The following is a 27802-nucleotide window of genomic DNA, read 5'->3' on the forward strand; positions in this document are numbered from 1 at the left end:
CTCCCACAACGTCAAGAAAGTTGCTGCGAGGCAGGGCGTTAACGTTGTTTTTTCTGCTCCCTGCAAACTTTCAGGCCTTTGCTCACGCGTGGCGCGCGGCAGAAATAGACCCCCCGCGTGTCATGACAACGGTTACATCTCTTGTGCTACACGTGTGGTGTATGAGCTTCCGCTGATTTGTGAAAAAGTTTACATCGGTCAAACAGGCCGGTGTATTAATGAGAGGCTGCGAGAACACTACAAGTCTTGGAATTCCTCTGATGGAGCAAATCTGCCTCGCCATTGTCGGGAATGCAGCTGCGTCCCGCTTTTTTCCAATCTTAAAATCCTTGGTAGGGGCAAGGGAAGGACGGAGCGTGAAATTCTCGAAGCTTACCATATCAATTTGCAAGGGGATAATTGCATCAGTTCTACCTCTCTCTCACTGATGCAGAAGGAACTTAGTTTCCTATCGCACTGGCGTTAGCTACGTGGCGTTTCGCAATCACCTTTGTTCTTGTGTGGGTGTCGGCTTTTGAGCTGCGCCTGCTCGCCAAGTTTTCCTGAGAGACGGGGTTCTTCAATAAAGCACAGTTGTTAGTCCAGTCGTCGTGTGTGCCACGTCTATTTCTCTGTCCTTCGTCTTTTGAGTGGTTTTTACTATTCACCATTTTCCTGTCTACGTCAACATTGCTGGATCTAGAACCAACGGCCGAAAATCCTGTCCTGTGACGCATTGGTATACAAACAGGGACGGCCTAAGTGAATCATCTGGACACCTGTTCGCGGACATGTTAGGTAGCCAGAGATTAGCTACCACTGAGCTGAAGCTACCGACCACTTCCGCTCCGGATCTAAAGCTAAAAAATCTATGCGCTGTTCATAGAAGAGCCGGAACGGAGGCTGATGAGGACGAAGGGCGACCCACCAATGAAGACAGTATATAACAGAATTAACGCGGTGATTCCACGTTACACGAGGAAACTAAGAAGAGATCAATGGGAAGCATTTTGTGCAAGTCTATCGGTCTGCACGCCAGTTCCGAGGATATGGTGGGTCGTTAATAACCTTGCTGGAAACTTTCGACCAAACAAGCTATTTGAAGCCCTAGCATTGAAGTTAGGAAAGACGCTCGCTTGTCTTGCGAATGCCTTTACCCAAGTATACTTTTCTGGAAGGTCAGTCGGCACAACCAACCCGCCTCCGCCGCTATCGTCGTCTCCAATGGATGCTCCTTTTACACTGAGAGAGTTGGAACTAGCTATGAGCAGCCTCCGACGTCGCTGTGCGGTGCGACCAGACCGCATCAGTAATCAGATGCAGACGAACCTACCGATTGAGCAACGACGTGACTTGCTGGCATTTTTTAACAAAGTGTGGGCTAGAGGGGATATCCCACATTTATGGAAGGTAGCATGGGTGGTACCGGTTCTAAAGCCTGGAAAGAATCCTGCAGCTCTGGACTCGTACAGACCGGTATCGTTGACCTCCTGTGCAGCGAAGCTAATGGAAAAGATGGCGTGCACAAAACTCACTTGGTATGTCGAGCAGGGTCGAAAACTACCGCCGTGCATGACTGACGCCAGCGCATGACTTAGACGCCAGCGTATAAGTGCTCAAGACAATGTGCTAGACCTGGTAAGTCACATAGAGCATTACAGTGCGGATGGCCTCTCGACACTTGCTGTTTTTATGGATGTTTCCAAGGCTTACGACTACGTGTCTCCAACAGCCCTCATCAGCCAGTTACAAGTTATAGGCGCCACGGGTCATCTCTTGCACTTTATACATACGTTTCTCAATGATCGCCGCATCAGAGTCCGTCTTGGTGACACTTTGAGCGATGAAATAGGTATATTTCGTGGCGTGCCACAGAGGAGTGTTTTATCTCTCTTATTGTTTAATATCGCCATGGCTAGCCTCCCAAGAGTACTAAACCATCGAACACTAGTGAAGATGTCTATATATGCCGATGATATCTGCATATGGGGGATCTCCGCCTACCAGCATCGGCGCCTCGCACGAATAGCCCAGGGAGCAGTAAATGTCATTCAGGGCCACTTGGCAACGCTTGGAATATCACTATCAGCAGAGAAATCATCGTTCGTACTAGTTCCTAGAGTTAAAAGAAAATCTACACGCTTGAAGCTGAATATAGACGGATACCACATTCGACAAGTCACCAACGTCCGATTTCTTGGCGTTATCTTGGACCACAGGCTACTCTGGCGCCGCGCTGTTGACCACGTTGTGGCGTCATCGTCACAGAGGCTACATGTGCTCAAGCGAGTCGCTGGCATGCGCTGGGGCAACCACCCGACGTCGATGCTACGGCTACATACAGCGTTGGTTACCAGTCGGATCCTATACCAGCTACCCATGATATCACCCTCAGATAGCCAATATGAGCGCTTAGAAGCCATCCACAGAAAAGGTATTCGACTTTGCCTTGGAGTCCCTCAGCCAGCGTCAAACAAGAAAGTGCTCTATGAAGCTGAGTCACGCCCTCTGCGACTTCAGGCTTCCCAGACTCTCATGATCCAGTTACTGCGATTGAGTGAGTCTACGCCCGGCAAAGCCTTGTTAAGACGTATAAGTAGCAGGCCGCGCTCACATTTTTGTGCAGCACTGAACACACTTCGCGTCTTAGGATTGCGCTGCTCAAGACAGAGGGAAAAGATAGAACCGCCCTGGACATTCGAGGACATCACATATGACTTAAGTATACCACGATTGCAGTCAAAGAGCTGCATTCCATCTGCAGAAGCCAAGTCACTAGTCCTCGAACATTTGTGCACGACTTACCCGAACCACCTACAAGTATACACAGATGGCTCTGTCAAAGTAGACGAAGACCGCTGTGCAGCTGCATTCTGTAGTCCCTCTCTGAGATATACATGGTGTGGCCGTCTGGACTGTATGGCCTCGTCGACAGTTGTGGAAGGCGTAGCAATAGCTTCTGCTCTGCGCAAACTAAAGACTCTGCCTTCGCTGAATGTGGTTGTCCTTACGGACTCAAAGGCCGCGTTACAACAACTATACCGCTGTCTGCCATCCATCAAGTTAGCACGCAAATCACTAGCCCTTGTGAAAGAACTCAAGAACAAAGGCTTCACGGTAAAGTTTCAGTGGATTCCCTCCCACAAGTGGTATTACTGGCAACGAAAAAGCTGGTGCGCTTGCATACGCAGCGCTCTATCATCCTCCCAAAGTCAAGGCTCCAAAGAGTAATCAAGTGAAAAAATCGGACATTCGAAATCACTTTGGGTCGCTTTGGGTTCCACCACATATGCCCTGCGTAACCAAGAGATATCATCGAGAGCAAGCCTAACTTTTATATCGAATCCGGACAGGATCTGCCAGTACACCGGCCTGGTTATTTAAGACGGGACGAATCAATTCTCCGACCTGTACGGCATGTGACGAGACTGGAGATCTTGAACACTTTCTGTGGTCGTGCCAGCAATTCCAAGTTGAAAGGGGCGCTCTCCTGGAGAATATACAAAAAAGGACCTCCCGCATGCGTGCCTGCAACACCTTGTATTTCCCGAGGGATCAGTTATAGCTCGTACAGAAACTTCACGTCTCCTTATGGAATTCTTAAGAGGGACTGGTTTGATGGACATATGGTGAAACCATTCAGCGATATTGTTAGAGACGCTCAGGCGGAGCAATTGCCGGTCTTGATCGCCAGGCTAAACCCGCCCGTTGCTACAATTCACCACCACCGCTTCTTTGAAGCTTAGTATCCGCTGCCGCGTGGCTAAGAACATTCCGCGCGATTAGTCTGCAACACGTCGCGCACACATCCTTGTGTGCGTTGCACGCTTGCGTCTGTGCGGTGAGCTGTCTTCATGATACACGTGCCATTCTTCGCCGCACAAACGGTGCTCGAGTGCGGCGCTTAGCTTGAGGCGCCGGCTGGCGTTTTTTCGTTTCTGGAAGCAACGCGCATTCCAATCTGCCCAGCTCAAAAAAGGCACCAGAGAACGGGGGCGCGTTTGGGTTATCACCTATTAAAAGCGTGCAGTACGCCTGCAACGGCAACACGCCACGTTTGATGATGCTTACTGCGGTTGTGTTGGCGGCGATGGGTGATAAGGCGAGCCCGTCGGCGGCAATGTTTATTGCCGACGTCGCCACCACGCCTCCGTTCATTTGCGATGTCTATCCGTGTAGCGTCACCACGCCGATGCAGGACGTATCGGTAGGCCGTTCTCCGCGCATCCCGAAAAGGCGAAATATATTTTTCCGCGCTCCGCGACATTAGCCACAACGCAAATCGAGGCGCAGTTAACAACTACGCTACAAAAGGTGCACACTAGCCGTAACGTATAGGATGAGCCACTACGGATTAAAAAAAATCTAAATGTCGCAGTTTCGCTCGGAAGGCGAAGCATCGATTGTGATAGCAAATTAGTAGACACTTACCTATTTGCAGAAGTTCACCTGCGGCTTTGTTCGCCTTCCTTCCATCACGAATTCTGCCGCGCAACTCATCAAATTTGCCAGGCTCGAACACCAGCCGAAGACCAACAGCTGCGCCAGCCAACGACCTCAACAGATAAACATCCCACTTAGCGTCACAGAGCCATTTCACTAACAATTGCGTAATGATTTCCAAAAAGAAAATAAAATTACTTCCACCAAAGCGTTCGAGGCGCGAACCACCGCACAAGTACGGTGGCTAGAAGGGGTAGCACAAGTGTAACCAAGTAACTGAGTCGAAAACTGTTCACAGCGTCAGTATCGTATTCAGTTAATGAAACCGTTCCATAAAAAAATACCGCTAAAAATGCATCAGTAATTATTGAGCTTTTTTTCATACGAAACGTCATAAATGTTTAAGGACAACCTAATTTGTGCATAAGCAATAAATACTACTACCAACAAATTGCGACTACGAAACTAACAGCAAACTATGCGTACTGTTGCAAAATACTGCTCAAAACATGGAGGAAGGTTTTTCCTTCCTACATGGCTCAAAACAAAGTCACGCACGTGCGCACGCACTCACACACTAATTTGATGTTCATGGCGCTATCTAGGAGTGAAAGTTATTACTAATTTATTTATTTTCACGAAGTACAACTTTTTTAAATAGTTTGCAGCATCTTTGCCGATAACGCGGTAAAAAGTAAGGTATAATGTGAGCGCGCAACTTTTCATTTTATTTCTTTCATTTCCCTTTTGCCTTCATTTGTTTCACTGGACATACGAGAGCTGCAAGCTTGGAAGACGATAGTTCGGCGAGGCTTCCATGGCAAGAATTTTATCGCATGCTTCTTGCAAGGCCAGTGTCGGAAGCAGCCGCTTAGACAGCGATTATCTGTCGTACGTTTGCGGCTGTTGCTGAATGCGAAACTCTTTCAACGCGCTGTGATCTCAAAGCGCGTTCGTTGCTTGGTCGCTAGTACCACGGCCGTTGGATACAGAGGGTGCGGCACAGGAAATTCGAAGACCTCTGAAGTGTATGTTTACAGCCCGTGCGCGCTTGCATCCCACGGTTCCTAGAGCGCGTCCGATGCTAAGGCTAGCGTCGTCGCTTGTCGGCGCCTGCCTTATCCCCACCATCCGCGCTGCCGCCGTGTCTACTTTTGGGGAACTCCACATGCGCACAGTCACCGTGTTTGCAAGTGATTTGGCATTCTTTTGCTTTCTAAAACGGGCGCATTGGGATCACACATACGGCTATGCCACCTGGCGTACGTTAGAACGGCGATGGCATTTGTACGCCAGCGAACAAGTGTTGTAACATTATGATCTTGTGGGCGATCATGAAGCTGGTTCAACGTGGCAGTTTCTACGTAGCGTAAACGGCTACGAAAGTGGGCTGGTCCCGGACATAGTACAGTCTAACACGGCGCCTACCTACCTACCGCTAAGTGACAAGAATGAGGCAAAGAACACTTCGCAATAAAATTTTCAAATGTCGCCTTCACAAATGAGTCCTAATTATTATATGCTGGACTCAACTGCTACACAACAAAAAATGACTACTAAAATCAACACAAATTGCCCAAGGAATTATTTATTGAGCAGCTCGCAACGGTAATATCGTTGTGCAACTGTTGAGCGCACTCAACGAATTTTGCAATTTTGTCGGAAGTCATTGATTCAACAATTGTCCAAGAATATGTCAATGGAAAATCAACAGTGATTTCTATACGGGACTTAAAAAATTAACCGGTACTATACTAGATGCGGAAGCAGTTGCGGACCAACTGGGTAAACGTAAATTCAAGGTACGGTAGGGTACGTTTCTACCATTTCTGAAAAACAAACACCATGAAAATTTGTCAAGTGCACAACTAACGGTGGGCGTGCAGAATCAAAGCCGCAATACAGCACCGAAATGCTTCGACGACATTACGGAGGCTGGCCGCCCACCAAATCTACACTTCTGTACCCGCCGTGGTTGCTTTGTGGCAATGGCCTTGTTCGAGGTCGCGGCTTCGATCCCAAACGCGGAAGCCGCATTTCGATGGGGGCGAAGTGCGAAAATGCTAGTATACTCAGATACTCAATGCTCGCAGTAAAAGAATCACACGAGGTCAAAATAAAACGGAGTCCCTTTTGCCGCGTGCCTGATAATCGAATTGTGAACTTCGCACGTAAAGCCCCGTAATTTAATTAAAATTTACCACTTCTGCCAGACGGCGCCGCTTAAGGCAATGACAGTGCTAGCTGTGTAGCAGGCTATGTATAATGGCGGACAACAACGTATCAAGCAAACATGTCCAGCTGTGTGTTCTGCCTACTACGTAGAAAAAAATAATGCAGTTCCATGCACTCAACGTGAAAGCTGGGGAAGTGCGAAGCAAGTGAATCGTCGGTGTTTGCCTTGTGTTTTCCGTGTTTTTATCTTGTTTTATCCTGTGTTCATCTTGTGTTTAGCAATCCATAATCCGTTTTGCACACGTGTGCTATGGTAGCAACTGGTAGGAAACCGCCACGCACATGAAGCCAAGGTTGCTGATGATAGAAGCGATTTTAACAAATTTCTGTTAATTAATTCGTTTAATGCTAGATTATTCCTGTCTTTTATTCTGAATCGTGTTAGTTTATTTGGAACTGGTTTTGATAAATTCTGCACTTTGTTTTGACCCTGATTTGAGCACTTGTTCTTGAGCGTGATCACGCGATAGACGCTGACAGCCTGGGCCCCTAAAGTGCTTCGCATTTAAATGCGCTGCACGCATGTAAGGCAAGCAACATCAACTTACCACTTTATTAGTGCACTAAACCCCGGTGAACCTAAACATTTGCCGAGCATATCACCGCCAATTATCCTCAGTCAACGCAAACAGCACATAAAGCTTCGCTTACATTGATTCGGACAGGGCGTGGAATGCGTATAATATTTTGATGCCGCTTTGCCTACGCGCATCGCCCCTTTTTTGAAGCATATAAACAGTGATAGTATTGCGCCATGGTGATACGCACGCCGCATGCAAGCACCTTGCGGGAAATGGTAGTGGATGTCACGCTAAGCCTTTTATAACACGGCAGTAATCACGTACGTAAACGTGCCTGTGTTGCCCTATCTGGAAGATGCAAAATAAAAGCGCTTCCTCATTATATCCTAGCCAAGGTTTGCTCCTTGCAAAAATACGATCCAGATGGCGCTCGCTTCCTCAGCAGCAGGGGCTTTACGGCAGCCGCTTGCGAAGGCGAAGATGGAGAAAAAGAAAGCTGCAGTTGCCGGGAAGCCTGATAAGGAGCCAGGGATCTTTGAATGCAATCGCTTTCCACTCTTATAGGCAAAGCTTAAGCGTCCTCCAAATGTTTTACCATTATTGACTATATTGAGCGTCTTCGGCATGTTCGTCAAAGAGCAAGGAAACCGGCGTCTTGCTTTCACCCGGAGCTATGGCCACGTAGTGAGTTTTCTGCACCAAGTCCGCCTCGTCGTCATATACTGGTGTATGAGCGACAGCGTTCATAGCCGCGGTGCACTGCACGGCATCGTCAGGATCCTGGAAGATGCGGTTAAACGAGCGTCCGTCCCATAGTGAATCCAAAGGAAACTGCTGATAGCAGCGCTAGCGCGATCTCTACGTCACGAGGCAAAGGGCCACAACGATTAGTGGGACGTAGCGCCGCCGATTATCGCAACACTTGTGAAAGAGGCGTCGGTTGTGGCGAGGGGTATAACAATGGACATCCATCATCCGTTTTGACACCTTTGCTAAGGCACAACTGGCGGGAAACCGCCACACGCACAGAGCCAAACCACCACGCACGTGGAGCCAAAGTTGTTGATCTACTTCCGTTCTATCTGTCTACTTCCGTTGCGGGACGCGATCTCCTGGAACCTAGCCGATAACACCGTCGCTGTAATACTTTGCTTTCATGCTGCAACACTGAAGATTGAACAGGCATCGTTAGCCGCCTCTGCCATTGCTAAATATTTTGAGGACGCTTAAGTTTTGCATTTGAGAGTGGAATGCCATAGCATTCAAATATCCCTGAATGGTTGTCAGGCTTCCTGGCAACTGAAGCTTTCTTTTTTTCTCCACTTTCGCCGCCGCGCGCAGCTGCCGGAGGAGGAGGAAATGAACTTTATTGAAGACAAGGGGAGGGGGGAGCCGAGGTCAGGCAGAGGGGGCTAGAGTTGCATCCAGTTGGCCGTGACCTTCGCCACCCAGTTCGCCAGCCCGGCTTCAGTTTGAGGGATAGTAGATTTTAGTACGGAGTCCCACGCCTCCTGTGAGGGAGCTTGCCGCAGGAGATTTCTTGGGGAAGGATTATTCCTGCAACCCCATAGGATATGATGCTGATCAGCTGGATCTGTGTCGCAATATTTACATTTTGAATTATAATCGCCTTTGGATAGAAAAGATAGAATTTTTGGGGACATAATAGTACATGTTTGCGCCCTGCGGAGATCTGTGGCTTGGATTCTACTAAGGGAAGAATGCGGTGGTGGATATATCCGCCGGTCCTCCCTGTACGAGGTGACAATTTCATTGTAGCTGTGACTGGGTGTCGTTCCACCTGGTAGCGGTCCCGGACATGCCTCCACAGCCCGGTTAATTAACTCTCGGGCAGCACGGTGGGCCATTTCGTTCCCACCATTCCCAGAGTGGGCCGGCATCCAGATAAGCGTTACCTTGCCAGCCGGTTCGCTCAGTATTTCGGAGACTCGTGGGCCTACCGACCCGTGCATGTAACTTCTAATAGCTGACATGGAGTCCGATATTATGAAGCAGTATCGCGATGCTGCTATACCAAGCGCAATTGCGGCTTCCTCGGCTTCGTGAATGGAGCCTGCGCTTATTTTAAGTGAGCTCACTGTCTGGCCTTCGTTGTTTACTGCTGCAATTGTGAACGTGTGAGCGCTCTCCTGTGCAGCGTCCACGTATATAGCTGGCTTGCTGCTAAGGCGGCGGCCGAGTGCCTCGGCCCGAGCCTTGCTCCTGCCTACATTGTTTTCTCCCATTTTTTGTGAAGGGGGGGGGGCGATAATTTTATTCCTAATGCTGTTGGGAATACGAATTCTATCCGTTATGCCGGAAACGGGGCGGAGATTCATGGCTTCTAGAATTTTGTGTCCTTGAGCAGAACATGAAAGGCGCCACAGTTGAGCACCCTTATGTGCTTCAATTATTTCATCTATAGTCTTATGCACTCCGAAGTCTAGGAGACCCAGGCTACTGGTGCCTTTAGGGATTCCCAATGCCGTTTTGTAGACGGTCCTGATGATGGTATTGAGTATTTCAAGTCAGATTTTCGGAGGAAGAGATATGGGCATGTGTAGGCCAGCCTTCCAATGAAGAAGGCTTGGACTAGTCTGCATGCGTCATTTTCTTTCACTCCCTGATTCCGATTTGTCCCCCTTCTGAGCATATTACTGAGCTGTTGGGCTGTAGTTCGCAGCTTGCTTAAGGTAACTGAATTCTGGGCCTTTCCTGCACATAAAGAAGAGTTCCGACTTTGCCGGAGGGCAAAGCATGTCCTTGGACTTCATCTGCAGCCCTCTGCAGCGCTTCCACCACCTCATCTGAAGATACAGTAAGCGTCGATAAGGTCACGTCATCCGCATAGATGGCGTGTCTTATGTGCGGGATTGCCGATAATTTTCTTGCAAGTGGATACATTGCAATGTTAAATAGAAAGGGAGAAAGGACAGCCCCTTGAGGGGTGTCGCAAGTCCCTAGGGAGATCTTGTTGTTGCAGGCAGTGCCAAAATGAAGTGTTGCTGTTCCGTCGCGCAGGAAAGCCTTGATATATAGGTGTGGGTTTTGCCGCCAACCCCTAGAGCTGAGAGACCTTCGAGAATAGCTCGATGCGCCACATTATCAAAGGCTTTCTTAATGTCGAGTCCCAGAACTGTTCTGGTTACTACACGGTTCCCTGGATCTAAAATGTATCTATGTGCAGTTGCCATATAATATCCTGGGCTGAGACGTTGGGGCGAAATCCGACCATGGTCGGGGGAAAGAGCTGCTTCGTCTCCGTGAACTCGACAAGTCGACTCAAGATCACATGTTCCATCGCTTTTCCCAGGCATGATGTGATTGAAATAGGGTGAAGGTTTTCTAATTTAAGAGGTTTCACAGGCTTGGCTATAAAAATAATTTTGCGCCTTTTCATTTAGGAGGAATGGAACCTTCGTGCCAATAATCATTAAACCGTTTGGTGATGGCGTCAATAGAAACTGCATCCAAATTCCGGATAATTTTATTGGTTACTCTTTGCCTGCGGCTGATGTGGAGCGTAGGCTGGCCAGGGCCGCACGAACCCCTGCTGCAGTAAAATGTTGATCCAGATCGGCATTGAAAGCACCTTTATACGGTTCATAAGAGTCACAATCGACTTTGGTGTTTAGGTATGTGGAGCAGAGAAGGTCCATCATTGGCTTTTCCCCGCCTGGAAAGGTGTGTAAGATCTTAAGGATTTTCTCTTGAGAGGCGCCCTTCAATTGGTCTGGATGAAGTTGGTGTTTTAGCAATGTCCAAGAGTTGTTGCTACCCAGCTGTCCATTAATCCTATCACAGATTTGATACCACTGCGATGAACTAAGGAGTGCCAAGTAGTCCTGAATCTCTTTTTCGAGTCCTGCCAGACGAAGTTTAAGCTGACGGTTATGCTTGTTCTTCAACCTTTCTGCTTGTAGCGTTTGCTGTTGTTCCCAGAGGTTAATTAACTTGGAGTCCGGTTTAGGGCCCTTTTCCTCGAAAGGAATCTCCGTTGTATGTTTATCGGCATCCCCTATCAGTTCCCTGACCCATCGAGCTAGGTCCGTGATGCTAGACGGGGCTTTTCTATTACGTTCGAATCTGAAGAGATCACACTTTGTGTGTTTCGTGACGAATTTCCTCTTTTTTGGGTACCCTTTGGCCGGGATTTCAATGGTGAGCATGTAGTGGTCACTGCGGAGGTTTAGCTCTGTATTAAGCCATCTAGCACCATCCGCATTTTTGACAAAGCAGAGATCTGGAGTGGTATTCCGGGAGATGCTACTACCGATGCGATTGGGTTGCTCCGAATCGGTGATGAGTAAGAAATTTTATCTGTTGGCGGCATTCATAATCGTGAGGCCCTTTCTGGAGTTACGATCATATCCCCATGCCATATGCGCAGCGTTTAGATCTCCCAGGACGACTATTTGCGACTTTCCTGCCTCCCTACAAATCTTCCTCAGGAGGTGATGAAGGGAATAGATTTGTCTTTTGGTGCACTATATATTATCAGGATAATCACAGGGAGTTGTTTCTTGCTGAGTAGCCGTACGCACGTATAGTGAAGGCTCGGAAGTTCCAAATCCACCTGCTCAGCCGCTATGTTACGCTGAATTACAACGGCCGTACGGGGTTTGCTTTGCTCTGATGATAGCTCATTATAGGTGGCATATTCTGTCAATATAACCGGAGTCTCCGTCTTTTGGAGTGCGATCACGTCATTTTGGGGGTCGAAATTAGCGAAGGCAAACTGCAGGGCTGGTTCTCTCTTGCGAGAGAAAGACCTACAGTTCCACTGTATGATTCTAATTGATTCCGCCATCGTTGCCCTTGGCGTATGGCTCCGCTCTAGTCGGAAACAAGGTAACCATTTTGAGGCCTGTCATATTGTTGCTTTTTTTGGGGGGGGGGGGGGATTGGGGGTGAGTGCAATGACGGCAGCGGACGGCTGGACCTCCTTGCTTGAGTGGCCTGTTTGAGTTGCGGATGATTGTTTAGCTATCAAGACCATGCAAGTTTCAAAGCCTTTTTGCATGGTTTCCTGCAAGACCTGCATGCGGTTATCAACCTCCTGTACGAAATTATTAAGGAATCCCTCAAGTTTATCCATACGTTTGGTGAGAGTGGTAGGACGGGGGCCGGAGGGGGGGGGGGGGGGTCGGGGGCTGCCATTGAGGTAGGCTCTACTAACTTCCTCTTGGAGTTTCCCCCTTCAACAACCTCCATATCCGGGGAGTCATCCTTCCCAAAGCAAGCGAAGATCTCTCGCGTGGTAGTTGTAATTTTAGTTTGTTTGCATTTTAGAAATTTATTCATTAGTTGCTGCAAGTTTATCATTTGTTATAGCGAGTTGCTTTTTGAGATTACGGATCTCTGCGGCAAGCTCCCTCACCTGTGTGTCCTCTTCCACGCTGCCAAGGAGGCGAGCGCCATCTGGAAGATGTTTTTGCAAGAAACCTGCCTGGGCGCAGCGCTTTATCAATGGTAGAAATTCTGGAGAAGGGGTTTGAGTTTCCTCATTACAGAATTATGTTTTTTTTCGTATATTGAAATCATAGTCTAATGCTATCATGTCTGTAGATTGTGGTTAAGTCGTTCCTTACAATTTTCTGACAGATTTTACTTCGAGAAATTCAATTAGTTCACTAACGCCTCTGCGCCTGGCGGAGGGCCCGCGTGGTCGGGGTAGTTTGGGATAAGTTACTCGGCCGCGGATGCCGACACTGACGCTGACGCCGGATTTTCTGCGACACGGGGCCCTTAACGCTGTCGCGTTAAAAAGGATAATGGCCCTGTCTTTCACCTAACACGGAGGAAGCCGAGCACATTCTGCTGGTTTTCTCTTCAGTGCCGCGAAGCCTGTTCTCGAAGGAGAAAGACGATAAGGACGTATTTTTGGGCTAGTTGGTTCTTCATCATCAAGTAAAAAACAGCGCCAGAATATGCAAAGGACCAAACAACGAGTAAGTAGCGCCCTGTGTCTGTCGCGGTACTCGTCGTTGGGTCCTTTGCATATTCTGGCGGTGTTGTTTACTTGATGAGAAAGACGAAGCTGCTTTGTATTACAAATTAGCACAACGGACGAGTACAGCATTTCTACTTTTGTCATGTGCATCGAATTTACTGATTTAGAATTGCCGTCCAGGCCCCAATGTCCAACTAATGTAACACGTAAAATTATCCAAATTCTGCTCCAGCACGCATCCAATAAACAGTTTCACCTCTGTGGGGTCTCTGTCTTCAATGGCCAATTAAGTTCCATGGATATGACATTGAATCAAACGAAGTACAAAAAGCGGCACTCATTTCAATGACGATCGCCGTAACACACCACACTCATCATTTTCGCCAGTTTAAATACCTTTGTGAGCGTTGTAGCTGATTTATTTTTTCTTACCCTTCCTACATGGCGGAATTTGGTGTCCGAGATGTTGGAAATCTCGGATTTATGAGGGCAAATGCCATGGCTCTGAAGCAGTATTACTGCTTATTCGATGACCATTAAGTTTTCGATACGTTGGACATCGTCCATGATCTAATACCAATCACGACGAGATTTTATGGCGCAGCCAAATTTAATTCTTCCAGGGCTATGCTGCATCAAACATTCAAGAACTTTGTTAATGACAACCTGCAAAGGTTGTATCTAGCCGACATTCTTTCACGTTTTCTTGCCCGCAACACATAACGCGCAATACAGGACGCACTACAAGCAGCAGCGGATGTCACCCAGAAATATGCATGAGCAGGGGGACTTACGTGCGCAACTCAGAAGTCAGAACCGCTTATAGTAAAAAAAAAAAAAAACTCCAAAGGAAACATCACCTACCGCCTGACATCACGGGGACTATCGAGGGTGAACCTGTAAATAAGGTTAACAAATTACGCTTACTAGGACTCCACGTTCAAGCCAATGCGAAAGCGACATATACCTTAACGCTACTGAAGAAATAGAATAATCAGGTAGTGCACATGATCCGGCGGGTCACGAACCGCCGCCACGGCCTAAAAGAATCCGATGGCATGTGCATCATACACGCTTTAATCGTAAGCCGCATTACCTATCACGCACCTTACCACCGACTCACCTAAAAACAAACAAACCAGCTAGACACCCTAGACACGAACAGCGGTGAAAACAGTGACAGGCCTTCCTATCTACACCTCAACAGCCAGACTATTACAGCATGGTTTGCATAACACCATGGCCGAAATAATCTTAGCCAAGAAAGTCGGTCAGATCGAACGACTGAAACGTACATCGACTACGTTACCCAAAATCAGTTTGCCCCACGACAGTCCCTGTCAATCGCACCAAACATCAAAGAAAACATTACAGTGGCCCCCATACCTCGGAATATGCACCCCAAACAAGAAAAATGCAGGCGCGCTGCACGTGCAGTGGCACTGCACCGAGCATACGGCAACGACCTCGACACCTTCTATACAGACGCCGCGTGCTACCCCGACAATACAGCCAAAGTGGTAGCGGTGGCCGACTGGAGGGGCGAAGCAGTATTATCAGCCACAATACGCACTGGCAACTTCACGGAAGCTGAAGAATGTGTCATAGCCCTCGCCATCAGCGCTCAACCCCCAAATAAGATCATATATATTCTTACAGATTCCCAGCAAGCATGTCGAAACTACGCACAAGGACGGATTTCACTGATCGCTCATAAAATGCTACACAAGAAGCAAAATATTCCACTAGTTCACCTAGTCTGGACACCTGCAGGCATATGTCTCTCCCTGGCAATGAGCGCGTTCATGCGACAGCCCGAGGCCTAACCCTCTAGGCACTGGTGGAAGGCCAGTCCAACCCAGACAAGGTGGAAACGATACCGCTTACATGCATGCATATATTACAACACCACAGGCTATCCCGTAGAACATTCCCTCCAACTAAACGTGAAGCTAAACCGTGCAGATGCAGCCGGTTGGCGCCAGCTCCAAACTAATACGTTCCCCAGCCTTGCTCTCCGCCACACTATTTACTCTAGCCAGTACCCCGACCAATGTCCTTCCTGTGGTGGACACCCAAACCTCTACCATTATACGTGGGAATGCTCCAAACCACCCGGCTTACCTAGAGTACCCAACCCCTCCCCATCCCAGTGGGAAGCCGCTCTTTCCAGCACAGCCTTTGACGACCAGCGATACCTGATCGACCGGGCCAGCCGGATAGCAGCAGCAAATGGGGCCCTGCACTGAGGGCTCCACCCTCTGAGACTTCGTTAAAAAACACCAAATAAAGTTTTCTTTTACTACTACTACTACAAAACATGCAAGACTCTACAGTCATTTCACCATAGACACCGGAACAAATTTATACTGGTGTCGCTCGAGTATACATGCACAGGACGACTGTGAAGTAATTCTCTGAAAATCATGGAACTAACCCATGGCGCAATTACCACACATTGCTACTCACATGTTCACAATTGCTAACAAATGTGAACTCTGGCACGTGCTGCTCTCTGTGTTAGAGCACTGCACGGGCCTGATTTTTCGGCCCGAGCCCGGCCCGGGCCCACTTTACGAGGCCCGAGCCCAGCCCGGGTCCGTAATACAAAGCCAGAGCCCGGTCCCAGCCCGGGCGTACATGACCGAGACCAGCCTGGGCCCAACCCGGGCCCGTGTTACTGAGCCCGGGCCCGGCCCGGACCCGCGCGTTCATTACTAAGCTTAGCTAGGGCCCGCGTGTGCATGACCAGGCCCGGCCTGCAAGAAAAGAATTCTTTTATTTTACTTACAGATTGTACCGTATCTGTCAGCCTCACCTTCTCGAGGTTTAATCAGCTGCAGTATATAGGCAATAAAAGGCCGAAATCTTTGTTTCTCCCACGGGAACATCAGTAATCCGGCCCATTGCCTGTGCTACTATTTTTCTGGTGGTGCGTATGCACTTACATTGATTTGTGCGATATCGTTCTATGATGTCATTTAGCATGCAAATATACAGGGCGTTTCATTTTAGATGAATCAAATTTTTAAAGATTGCCTGTGGCAGATAGCACAGTTATAATCCTTGATCTAAACTACTCGATGAGGCGGCCATTACTTCCACGGGAAATCAAAACGCCTAATTGAAGAATTAATATAATTACGCTAATTAACGTTTTAATTATTATTTTATGGCACGTCTTTCAATCTACGAATTATAGCCGCCGAGTTCGCAAGGCGTATCCACTTGGAACGAATTCTCAGGACTAAACCAGTTTCGAGATAATTTTCAACGTGTCCGACGAAATCAATCAAACCAAATCAATTTATTGTCCAGTTTACATGCTGGACGGTCATTTTGGACTAATAGCTACATATGTAGCTTGACGTGACCCATAAGACCAGGCAAGGCAATAGTACAGCAAACAGTGTGCACACATGCACAATAATTCACATATATTTCCAGCTATCGCTGGAATTCCTCACAGACGAAATAGCTATGAACGGAAAGACATAGAATATTAGCGTTACGGCGAGTTAACAGAATCGAAAAGAGTTTTAACAGAATGCATCTTAAACAACGCTACCATAACAATACTAGCTATACAAAACAACGCAACACCAGCTATACAACATACCATGAGACTGAATTTTACAAAATGAACATTTGCTAAGAAAACGAAACAGGATTTACATTATATACTCAGAACCATACACAAAGGGAGAATAATAATCCCATCAGATACATTACAAGCGACCTAAGTGTCAGCTGAGCTCTTTCTTACTGAAATTACTGCCATTTTTGTATCTGTACAACGTGAATGGTAGGTAATGTATCAACGACTGATGCTTATAGAGTGTTCTGAAGTATGGAATTGACCATATCTCAGGATTTCTTGTGTTGGCATTAATGCGACGACGCTCTAAAGAGGCTAATTGTTTTATGTAGTTCCAAGGTAATTCTGACATGGATCGCCTAATGGATGGTCAAAACGCCTAATTGAATATTTAACGTAATTACGCGAATTAGATTTTTAATTAATGATTTTACGGCACATCTTTTAATCTACGAATTATAGCCGTTGAGTTCGCAAGGCGTATCCACTTGGAACAAATTCTCAGGACTGAACCAGTTTCGAGATAATAATTTTCAAAGTGTCCGACGAAATGCATGGGCGTTCCAGTTAACTTTTTGAGGAAAACGCTGTTTTATGCATTGAAGCACAAAAGTAACTGGCCTTAGCGCTAAAATAATGCCATAGTACCGACACTGGTAATAGTGCGATCGCAAAAGCGGTAACATGGAAATGGTTTGAGGAGTGGTTCTTTGTATAATTTCTTTCCTCACGCGGAAACAATGTTCGTTTTTGCGGAGAAGGAAAAAAAAAATTAGCGTAGCTTGCACTTGCGGCGCAATGCTAAAGAGACAGCGGAAATGATGGGCACCTAGCTAGTCCTGGCTTATGGGCTAGACTAAGCACTACCAAGTCATCCCCAGAATTTCCCGGAATTTATTTATTATTGATGGATTATGGATTAGCTATTGATTGGCTATCAATTGTCTATTGCAAGATATTGGCCACGTATTTGGGCTAGGCTAGGCACTACCAAGTCATCCCCAGCATTTCCGGGAATTTATTGAATATTGATCGATTATCGACTAGCTATTGATTGGCTATCATTTGCCTATCGATAGGCAATTTGTCCCCACCATTCTTAGCTAGAGTTATCCAGGCTCAGCTTCGCTAGTTCACAGGTGTATGTGCCATTGCGCTTGGACCCTTTCTGCACTGCTGCCAGGATCGGCCCATATTTTTGGATTCAGCGGACACATTAGGCCCGGCTGAAACAGCTCCGCTGTTAAAAATGAGAACTTCATCTGTTTTACTATTTTCTTTGATAAGATATACTCATGTGATAAGATATACAGTCAAGAGAGCTGTGTATCTGAGAACAAACGGGGATAACCGATATTCTAGTTGACATTAAGCGGAAAAAAATGGAACTGGGCCGGCCATGTAATGCGTAGGATGGATAACCGATAGACCATTAGAGCGACAGAATGGATACCAAGAGAAGGGAAGCGCAGTCGAGGACGGCAGAAAACTAGATGGGGTGATGAAGTTAGGAAATTTTCAGGTGCAAGTTGGAATCAGCTAGCGTAAGACAGGGTTAATTGGAGATCGCAGGGAGAGGCCTTCGTCCTGCAGTGGACATAAATATAGGCTGATGGTGATGATGACAGTCATCTTGCACGTGTCACTTCAGCTTGGCACAGCATGCACTGAACCATGCAATGCATAACGGTCGCGCGTGCTCGAAGGCCTACTTAGTTAGGCCCTTCAATGAGCGGGCCCGATTCTGGCCCGGGCTCGTGGCTTCAAGCCCGAGCCCGGCCCGGGCCCGCGGCTTCAAGCCCGAGCCTGGCCCGAGCCCGCCAACAAACGCTTCAGACGGCCCGGCCCGGCCCACGGGCCGGGCCGGGCCCGGGCTTTCGTGCCGGCCCGGGCCCGTGCAGTGCTCTACTCTGTGTATACCTGGAAGTATTGAGTTTTACACCCCTATCAAGCTCTCTCACGTTCGCATACGTATTTTATTATAGAGGCACTAGTTAAGAGGCATACTTTTAACTATGATTGTAAGTCATATATATTGCGCCCGAGTTCAAGAAGTTCAAAAAATTTAGTATATAGCAATCACAAGAACACTACGTTACATGCAAGCTTTGTACATTCGATGGGCATCAAAATAACGTGTGTGCCCTCCTCCCCAAATATAAGTGCCGCTGTGGCAATCGGGTATCTCGGGATATCACATAAGCTTTCTACGCGTTAAATATAGCGCCTATAAACATGCAGAAAAGACGGCTCTGTTCTCGCTGCTTAGTCCGCTTTGAAGCCAGAGACAATACGAAGTGCAATTGGTTATCTCCTGCTGCCGCTCTTTGGGACGCCAGCGTTCTGACCGCAAGTATCCACGGTCATCGTGTGAGATGTGTTGATGTTTTCCAGTGCGCGCTTGAAACCATGCTTGTCAATTTAGCTAGGAGGTGAATGTTCACAAGTTTAACAGACGGTCGATAAAACTAAGATCCTTACTTCGTACGCCTAACTCTTCCATATCGCGCTTCCTCCCCGTTTCCTTCACTCTCGTGCCGGAGATTGAGCCGCGACAGCCGGCTAACCCTCGCACGCTTTCACTCGCACATAAAGCCTACGGCGCGCGGCGACGATATTATCGCCCTTGGATTTTATACGGAACCTCACGGCGACGGCGACGCCGGCAGGGGAAATGCGCCTGGAGTGCCCATATAATTGCTATCGCAATAAAATGCTCACGTGTCACGAACTCATGATTTCAGGAGGTGAGCTTCACCGACAACATAGACGCTATCTCCACTTGCTATTTCTAGCGTTCGCATTCAAAATCGCTTCTCTGTGTTCTCCATACTGGAGCCAGAGGATCGCGTCACGTATAGATCACTTCTTGTAACGCGAAAGTGTTTTATGCCAGCTCAAATGAATGACTTCCTGCAACGGATATAACTGATGTGGCGTGCCGCCATCTAGGAGCAGTGAAGCTAAGTACTGCATCGTGACACTAACGAGCGCCGACAGGTAGTCAAAGCGCAGCGGAGGCTCCAACGCGGTGTAGCCACAGAATAATGAACAAAGTGTAAACGGCTTCTTTACTTTGTAAACTCGTCATTTTCAACGAAGTTCTGGGCAATAAATAATAAACCAGCTGACCCCACGCCCTGTGGGAATCGATGTTATGCGAAGCAGTGTGCGGATAGCCTGCCAAGTTTACGAAATGGCTATGAGAGCATATTAAAAATAAGATAGCATATTAAAAACGTGAACTAGACAGTTCGCTGTGATATCGATAGCGTATTTAACTGGTGTAATTTGTATTCCTGATGGATCTTGGGACTTGCTGTTATTTAGTTTAATAAAAGACGAAACTACCTCGCTTTCACTGACCGGATCTAGGAAAATGGTGCGCTTATTATGATATTTTAATGTTGGGACATAATTATTCGTGGACAAAGGGGTGAGAGAGACAAAAAAGTTATTAAATGCGCTAGAAAGCTCCGAGCCTTTTAACTCCACTCGGTCTTTTACTAGTTTTGTAAGCGGTCCAGGAACATGACCAATTACCGATCTTAACTTTTTCCATGGTTGTTCAGAACTCCTTAGAGAAGAGTTGAACAAATCGGTGTAATATTCCTTTTTGGCTAAGCGTATATTTTTGTTCACGCGGTTTCTGAATGCTTTATAAGTTTTCAGTGCTTCGGCAGACCTTACTTGAACAAACGATCTGTAAAGTTGTTCGCGTTTTCTTATCTGGCTGAGCAGTTCATGATTCATCCATGGTTCCCTACACTTTCTTGACCTGCCAGATGTTTTGTAGGGGAAACAATCATCATACATTCGCCTGAATTTGCGTAAAAACGTTTCATAGGCTGCAGCTTGGTCATTTTTATTTAAAACATCGCACCAGTCTACGTTAGACAAACAGTCCCGGAATTTTAACAGCGTGACAGGGTTTATCTCACGGCACACGTACGAGTGCTTCTGCTTTTCTAAAGTGTTAGTTTGAGACAGTGAAATGTAAACAGGCAAGTGATCCCTTATAGCATAATTAGTAACGCCTGCCTTAATGTAAGAACTGTTATAATTGGTTATGAAGACATCTAATATTGTGGCTGTGTTTTCAGTAATAGGTGTAGGTGCAGTTATTGCATTGTGACATAAGTGAACGTCTTATAATGATTCCAAGTCAAGTTTCATGGCGCTATCAGCAAAGAAATAGATAGATAGATGGATTGATACGGTCAAAATGACAAATGTTCGCCAATAGATGCTTCGCAATTAATAAAATACACATTATTAAAGGTGTCCGACGGCAGTAGTCAAGCCCAGGAATTCCAGTAAAGAAGCCGGATGTTGAAACCATAACGCCACGGACGCATGCACGCGCGAGCTGTTGCGTTTGTCTCGCTTCGCGCTGGGCACAATTTTTCTCGCAGTCCACGAGCACACATGCCGTTGTTGTCTGCCTGCTTCTGCACTAAATGTAACTGAATCTCGCAGTGCACACACATTTGGATGTAGTTTCGTTTTCTGCGCGCGCCAATGCACGATGTGAACAAGCAACCTAATATCCTCTAGTAAAGCAACGCGTCAAACACATAACAGCGGTAGCCTATAATAATTTTCCAAGTCACGTGTCACGGTGAAGGAGGTTCCAGCAATACGAATTACGCTGGCACACTTGTGCGTCTGACGTTGACCCACCACGACTGTGACGGGGCTTCCTCGAGAAGGGCACGCGGCGTTTGGTTTGAAATTTTGGCTGTTTTCATGGGCACGTAGCGCGGAAATAATTTGCAAACACGATCGTCAGTGCTCGTTGTAAACACTGTGCTTGCCTGTTAAATGCGAAGGATTTCTTGGCGAACCTTTGCCATTTTGAGAATATCTATCTATCTATCTATCTATCTATCTATCTATCTATCTATCTATCTATCTATCTATCTATCTATCTATCTATCTATCTATCTATCTCTTTATCTATCTATCTAGCCGCCTACGACCATGGTGCTGTCATGGTCGTTTCGTTAACTTGGTAGGTGCCAAAATTGGCATTGTATGACAAGAGTGCAAGACGAACATAAATGATAGGTCAGGAGATGAATATCATGAAATGCGTGTCATGTAGGTCACAAAATACATGGAATACGCTTGACTGAACGTGAAGTGATGCGGCATAGCCAGCTCCCCGCACAATGCTTCGCATAACATCGATTCCCAAAGGGCGTGCTATATGCCGTCTTATTAAAATAGCCAAGCTTGGTGAGGGGCCCTTTAAGCGATCGTGAATACAGCGATGTGCCTTAGACAGAAAACAGGGGTAGCCATATTCTACTTGAAATTAATCGTAAGGAATGCAGCTTTGTAGGCCGTGTAATACGTAGAGCAGACAACCGATGATACATTAGAGCTACATAATAGGTGCCAACGGCAGGAAAGCGTATCCGTGGTCTGCCGAAAATTAGATGCTGCGATGAAATCTGTAAGTTTGCTGGCATAACCTTAAATCAGCTAGCGCAAGAAAGAGCAATGGAGATCGCTAAGTGAGACCTTCGTCTGGTAGCGTTCCCTAAGTTGGAAGAAAATGATGCTGATTACAATTATTTTCATCTTTTACTGTTGGTTCTAAGCGCTACAATGAAGTTAGTAATATCCCACAAGTGCAGCTGGTGTATAGCCCAACAACAAAATATCAGTATTCTTACCGTTCCGAGGCCACCATAGTTCAGACCAAGTAGTCCATGCGGATAAAAGAAGGGCCGCATTATGATGCTTGTTGGCACGACGAGAGTATTGTAGTTGGCATTATAGAAGGCAGTCACTTCCGTCTCGTCGTAGAGCCATGTCGTCTTGTCGAGCCAAACGTCCTGGGTCGAGAGAGAGAGAGCCTTGATCCACGTGGGGAAAAGTCGGTCCGGGTGTGCATCCGGGTACGGTTCTGCGGCATGCGAAGGAAAAATTATGTTATGCCGAACTACTCCGCTTACTGATAAAATTAAACATTGCAGCAAAAACAATGTGTTGAGATTTTCCATAACTTAGGACTATACTAAAAAATAGATACCTTTTACCTGTTGAGGTAAAAATAAAATCCGAAAAGGAAGGAAGGAAGGAAGGAAAGAAAGAAAGAAAAGAAAGAACTTAAATCTCGCAGGCAATTTAAACCGCGATTGCTATTTAAAGGGTCTTTACTCAGACTAGCAAGTTCTGAGGAATGTGTATTTACCTCTGTAATAATTCTAATCCTGCGACCAAGTCACAGTTATTCACTTAATTTAAACATTTTCTTGTTTCAACATATGCAGTTAGAAACTGAAAGCGCAATCTTTTGCATTTATGAAATGCGAAGTAACGTTGTTGGTTTTTTGTGTGTAATGCCATCCCGAGTAGCTCTTTTACTGCACAGATCTTCCCGGGAGTTTCGGAATGGTCTATTAGCTCCCAAAGTGTAACGTTGATGCCCTCTGCAAAAGCATTATGGCCATAAAAAATGGCACCATCATCTGCTAGGTGAGTTTATCTTTTGAAGCGACTGCTTTTTTCATCTCGTGCTGCAGTTTTGCGATGTCATCGTCTGCGTTGCCATTACACAGTATTGCCTTTAATTTGCCCCCTTCAACCATCAGTACTGCCACCAGAGTCAAGGCTGTGCGCATAACGCCACCAGCTCGGTACCTATCGCGTAGTGGTACATCACTCGAGTATGGTGGCATTGCGGCCTAGGTTGACACCTGATAGTTACGTCAGCAGAGGACAGTGATTAACGGGTGAGGACCAACCAACCTCACTTCCGTGCAACACCACTATATGATGGTGTCCTCCGCACATCACCAGCGAAGGAAACCATTGACTGCACCCGCAGTGTCGCGGAACTCCTGGCGCGCTGCGATCAGCTTCTTGCGGCCCGTATAGAAGCGATGTTCTGCGTATGAGTGCCGTCGCGATACCCGCGCGGCTGGCCTTTCGCGGCATCGTTTTCCTCTCTCAAAGCTCGAAACGCCAATAGAACCCAATTAACAATAAGTGAGGCATAGTTTTTTAATGTATGCATAAATGTAACGACTTTATATGCCTACCCTATTGCATACCCTATGCATACCCTTTTATATTATATGCATACCCTATTGTCCTTACAAGTTCTGCAGAGCTCACAGTATGTCTCACGTAACCCACCGTGGCTGCGTCCCTGATGCGGCGTACGCAATTTTTTGTTGCACCGGAAGTGTTGTTTTGTAACACAGATAACGCTAAGCCCCACGAAACTTCGATGAACCGCCATGCTTAGAACAAGATTATGTGGAATCTTCGCTACCCCGTATGTTAACCTTGTCGCCCCACAAAAACGGTTCGACAGTTAGCAGATGGCAGGAAATTCACGCTATATTTGACAAAAACACTGCGTTATAAAAGACGAAATTGCAGCGCTGCGCGGAGGCGAAGAAAATAAACGGTTTCGAGCACTTCTCGCAAAATCGTGCCACATGATTGGAGCAATTCTCGAAGGTCGGGGTTTCACACTCAGCTCTCTCTCGTTGGGCATCTGGTGCAGACTACGTGCCGCTTAACGTCACCCGGTATTCATGATGTCTGCTTTGAAACAGGAATACTAGATCGGTAAAGCATGTGGCAGGTGGTCTTACAGCTCATCGTTTACCAGGCAGCGCGTGGATCGTGGTCCCGTAATCATTTAATTGTTTGCGTGCCAAGAGAATACCAAGGACACCTTGCATCTATTCAAGTTGCAGTCTTTCGCGTCACGCCATTTTGCCTCATGCCCGGGAGAGAGGGGGGGAAGGGCGAAATCAGGTTTTGAAGTACACTCGCTGTGTTGTCGTAGCCGGTCGCAATGCAGCTGTTATATTTAGCGTCATTTTGTACTGCGCAACGACATTGCACGTACACTTGATCTTTTTCTACTTCCTTCTTTGTCTGCTATTATTCGCTGCTACGCTATTGCCTTCTGCCTTGAATAGGCTCTTCATTTTGGCATGACTCACCATTCGTCTAACTACTTGTGCTGCACCGACATTGTTTGCTTGCCATTTGAAGGCAACACGTCCTTCGCCTTATTCCAGGCACTTTGAGGTAGGTAGGCATTTCCAGTCGCGCCTCACTTAGGGCGAGACCTCTAACAAAAGGAAATACATGGTCGACAGTGGAATCTAATCTCTGCCTTCCTACACAGCAGCCCAAGTCTCTGTCCATTCGGCCATGGTCGCACGCTTGTTGCTTTTGGACTAAAGCCAACTAGGTCTTAGAAACGCTTGGCGGGCGTGTCATGTGCCACTTTCTGGTTTTCTTTCCTCCTGACAGCTCACGCTTTGAGACGTTGCGCTAGATTGCATCATTTCCCGGATTGTTCCAAATTCCTTAGTACTTTTCTCTTACCTGCTAACGATAATTAGAAACTGTTCCATGTGGTACCGCGTTCATGATCGGCCCGACTCGAACAGGTTTTAAAGTTTTCTATATGGAGTGAAAATGCCTTCGTCATTTTAACATAAACCACATGACACGCAGATGCTGACAGCGTCACGATCCGATCTATCGTGTTGTACTTATGTATAACCCAGCAGTCTGCATGTCGTAAGCAAGCGTCAAAAGGCCAAGGTAGAAATTATGCCGTCGGCGTAACGTGATCGTCATGACCGTCGTCTTGGTGCTGTTGTCACACACACGCTCACGTCGGATATAGAGCTATTCGTGTTAAGGAAACACATTTGTTTACCTGGTAACACTTTGTGTAACACAAACAATGGAGGGTAGACAGCTACCAGCAAAATGCTTCGTAACATCGTTTCGTTTCGCAACATCGTAAATCTGCTTCATTTTTCTAACTTTGAGCAAATATGAGGCTAGTAAGTCATATTTCTAGGCTCAGAAACTTTATTCAAATACTCCCTATGACTGACTGAAAAGATTGAAACTCTCGCTACACTGACAAGGCATAATGGGCAACTTCGTCTGCCTATATTTTATAGAAGCACTGTCATATACATGGCGACGGAGTCTGGTATTTACGTCAAATAATTAGTGGTACCATTTTTCAGCGACTTGAATTCTCGCAACCTCAAAATACTGCGCTTTTACTCTGGCTAAAAATATTCTAGCCTAAACAAGAGAATGCGAATGCCGATGAGAACGATGAAGCGATTTAAAAAAAAAAACTCACACGACAGTTACTACTGCGAAGTGCAAATGGTGAAGCTCAAGCTGTGCTGCGGGCTAGGCGCTCGCGCTCCTGATCTCGAGCGCGCCGAATCGCCTTGCGGTCTAAAGGTCCCGCTTCCTTCATGGCAAACACCCGCGCCGCCACCCACTCAAGAAGGGAGAGCGATGCTAGTCGCATCGTCGGACGCCAAGCCGTACGGCGAGCACAGCCAAACGAAAGTCCTGAACAAATATGCGGTGGTCAAAACATACTATTTTGGCTGAACACACTGAGCCACGATGAAACACGCCTTTCAAACACAACTCCACCACTATTCATGCAGCCTTGACAAGCAAAACAAAAACACACAAAAAAAGAAAACACATTAGTAGACTAACGTGATTTCTTCGTCGCATATATATATATATATATATATATATATATATATATATAATTGATTATAATATCTATTTGCATTGACTATTTGCCATACATCAGTTGACATAGACGCTACATTTGCGATTGCGATTTCGCTCCAGATGACTAACACCATTCGTGAGAACCCTTCGTCTCGTCATAGAGCAACGTTTCGCACCTGGCCCCGCTCAACGGAAATTGTGACTTACGGATTTTGTTTCTTTGTCGCCACTACCCACTTATTCCAACAAGAGAGTTTCAGGGAGAGGTACATAATTTTACTTGACCATCAGAAGCTGTGGTGCTTTCGTGGTGCGAGGCGGTGAAGATGGCGTGGCAACAGGGCGTGGCGTCATGGCTTTCACATGTATATGGTGATCGGTTACCATCCACATGGTTCCCGAAAGTATATGGTATGTGGAAGGTATATGGTATATGAAAGGTCGTCGGTGAGCCGAAAGTACGTGGCTGCTGACGGCAAAAATAGTTGGCTTAGCGGTTTAACTGAAAAATGAGCTAGAGGATGGGATGGGCAGAGGTAACGGTAATGGGCTAAGCGACCAGTGCGACAGCGATGGAAATAGAAAGCTTGACGTCAACTACCCTATCACTTCTGTAGATAGAGAGAAAGAAAAAGAGGAACTAAGGTGTGGGAGAATGCCCTCGTTCGCCATGTTCTGCCGTACAACAGCCTGGAGCAGAGAAAGCGTAGGGGGTCCGGAAAGCAGAACTTGAAAAGCTACCGCATGGGCCCTGTGATCATGGCGCAGGAATGCATGTCACCGCTTCAAATATTGAACGCCGATGAGACACCCGTCGCACGAATGAAAGAAATGCATGAAGCTAAAATTTCGGCCGAAACAACCTCTCGAATAATGGCTACATATATTTTAGCTCTTAGTATTTTAGCATTGTATTGCCAAGATGTGAAGTGTCACGTATGCGGCATGTTTGCAGCAGGGCTCCTTTGTCGCTCTTCGCATTGGACTCGCAGCACCATCTAGTGCTGCCAGCACGAAGCCTGCACGTGTCTCGTGTCTGAATATGCAGCGTGATCGTTTTTAGGTGTTATAGATTTATTTTATACCACTTGTTGGAGATAGCATCATTCCTATCCTAGAGCTGGTTTATTCGAAGAGGCGGACATTACTAGAACGAAATATCCGGGAACATATTCATATAACAAACAAATTTGCACTAATTAACTTCTTAATCAATTAGTTTATGTGGCACACATTACAAATTGTAGTCGGTGAGCTTGGAAGACTCATCCACTTTAACTAAATTTTCAATACGACACCAGAAGACACCCAAAGTATGGCACAAATACATGGGCGTTCCAGTTTATTTTGTGTTTGAATGCGTAGAAGAGCGTTTGTTAAAAATCAAATTGCAACAACAGTGAACTTTTTGGGCAAATTGTGTGGCGCATATCTCCAAACTGGCGACATTCCGAAAGTTCATTCCAAGTGGATGCACCTTGTAAACTCATCGGATACAAATATTAAATTGCAATCTGTGTCGTA

Source organism: Dermacentor silvarum, chromosome 3 (assembly GCF_013339745.2).
Source record: "Dermacentor silvarum isolate Dsil-2018 chromosome 3, BIME_Dsil_1.4, whole genome shotgun sequence".
NCBI classification, from domain to species: Eukaryota; Metazoa; Arthropoda; class Arachnida; order Ixodida; family Ixodidae; genus Dermacentor; species Dermacentor silvarum.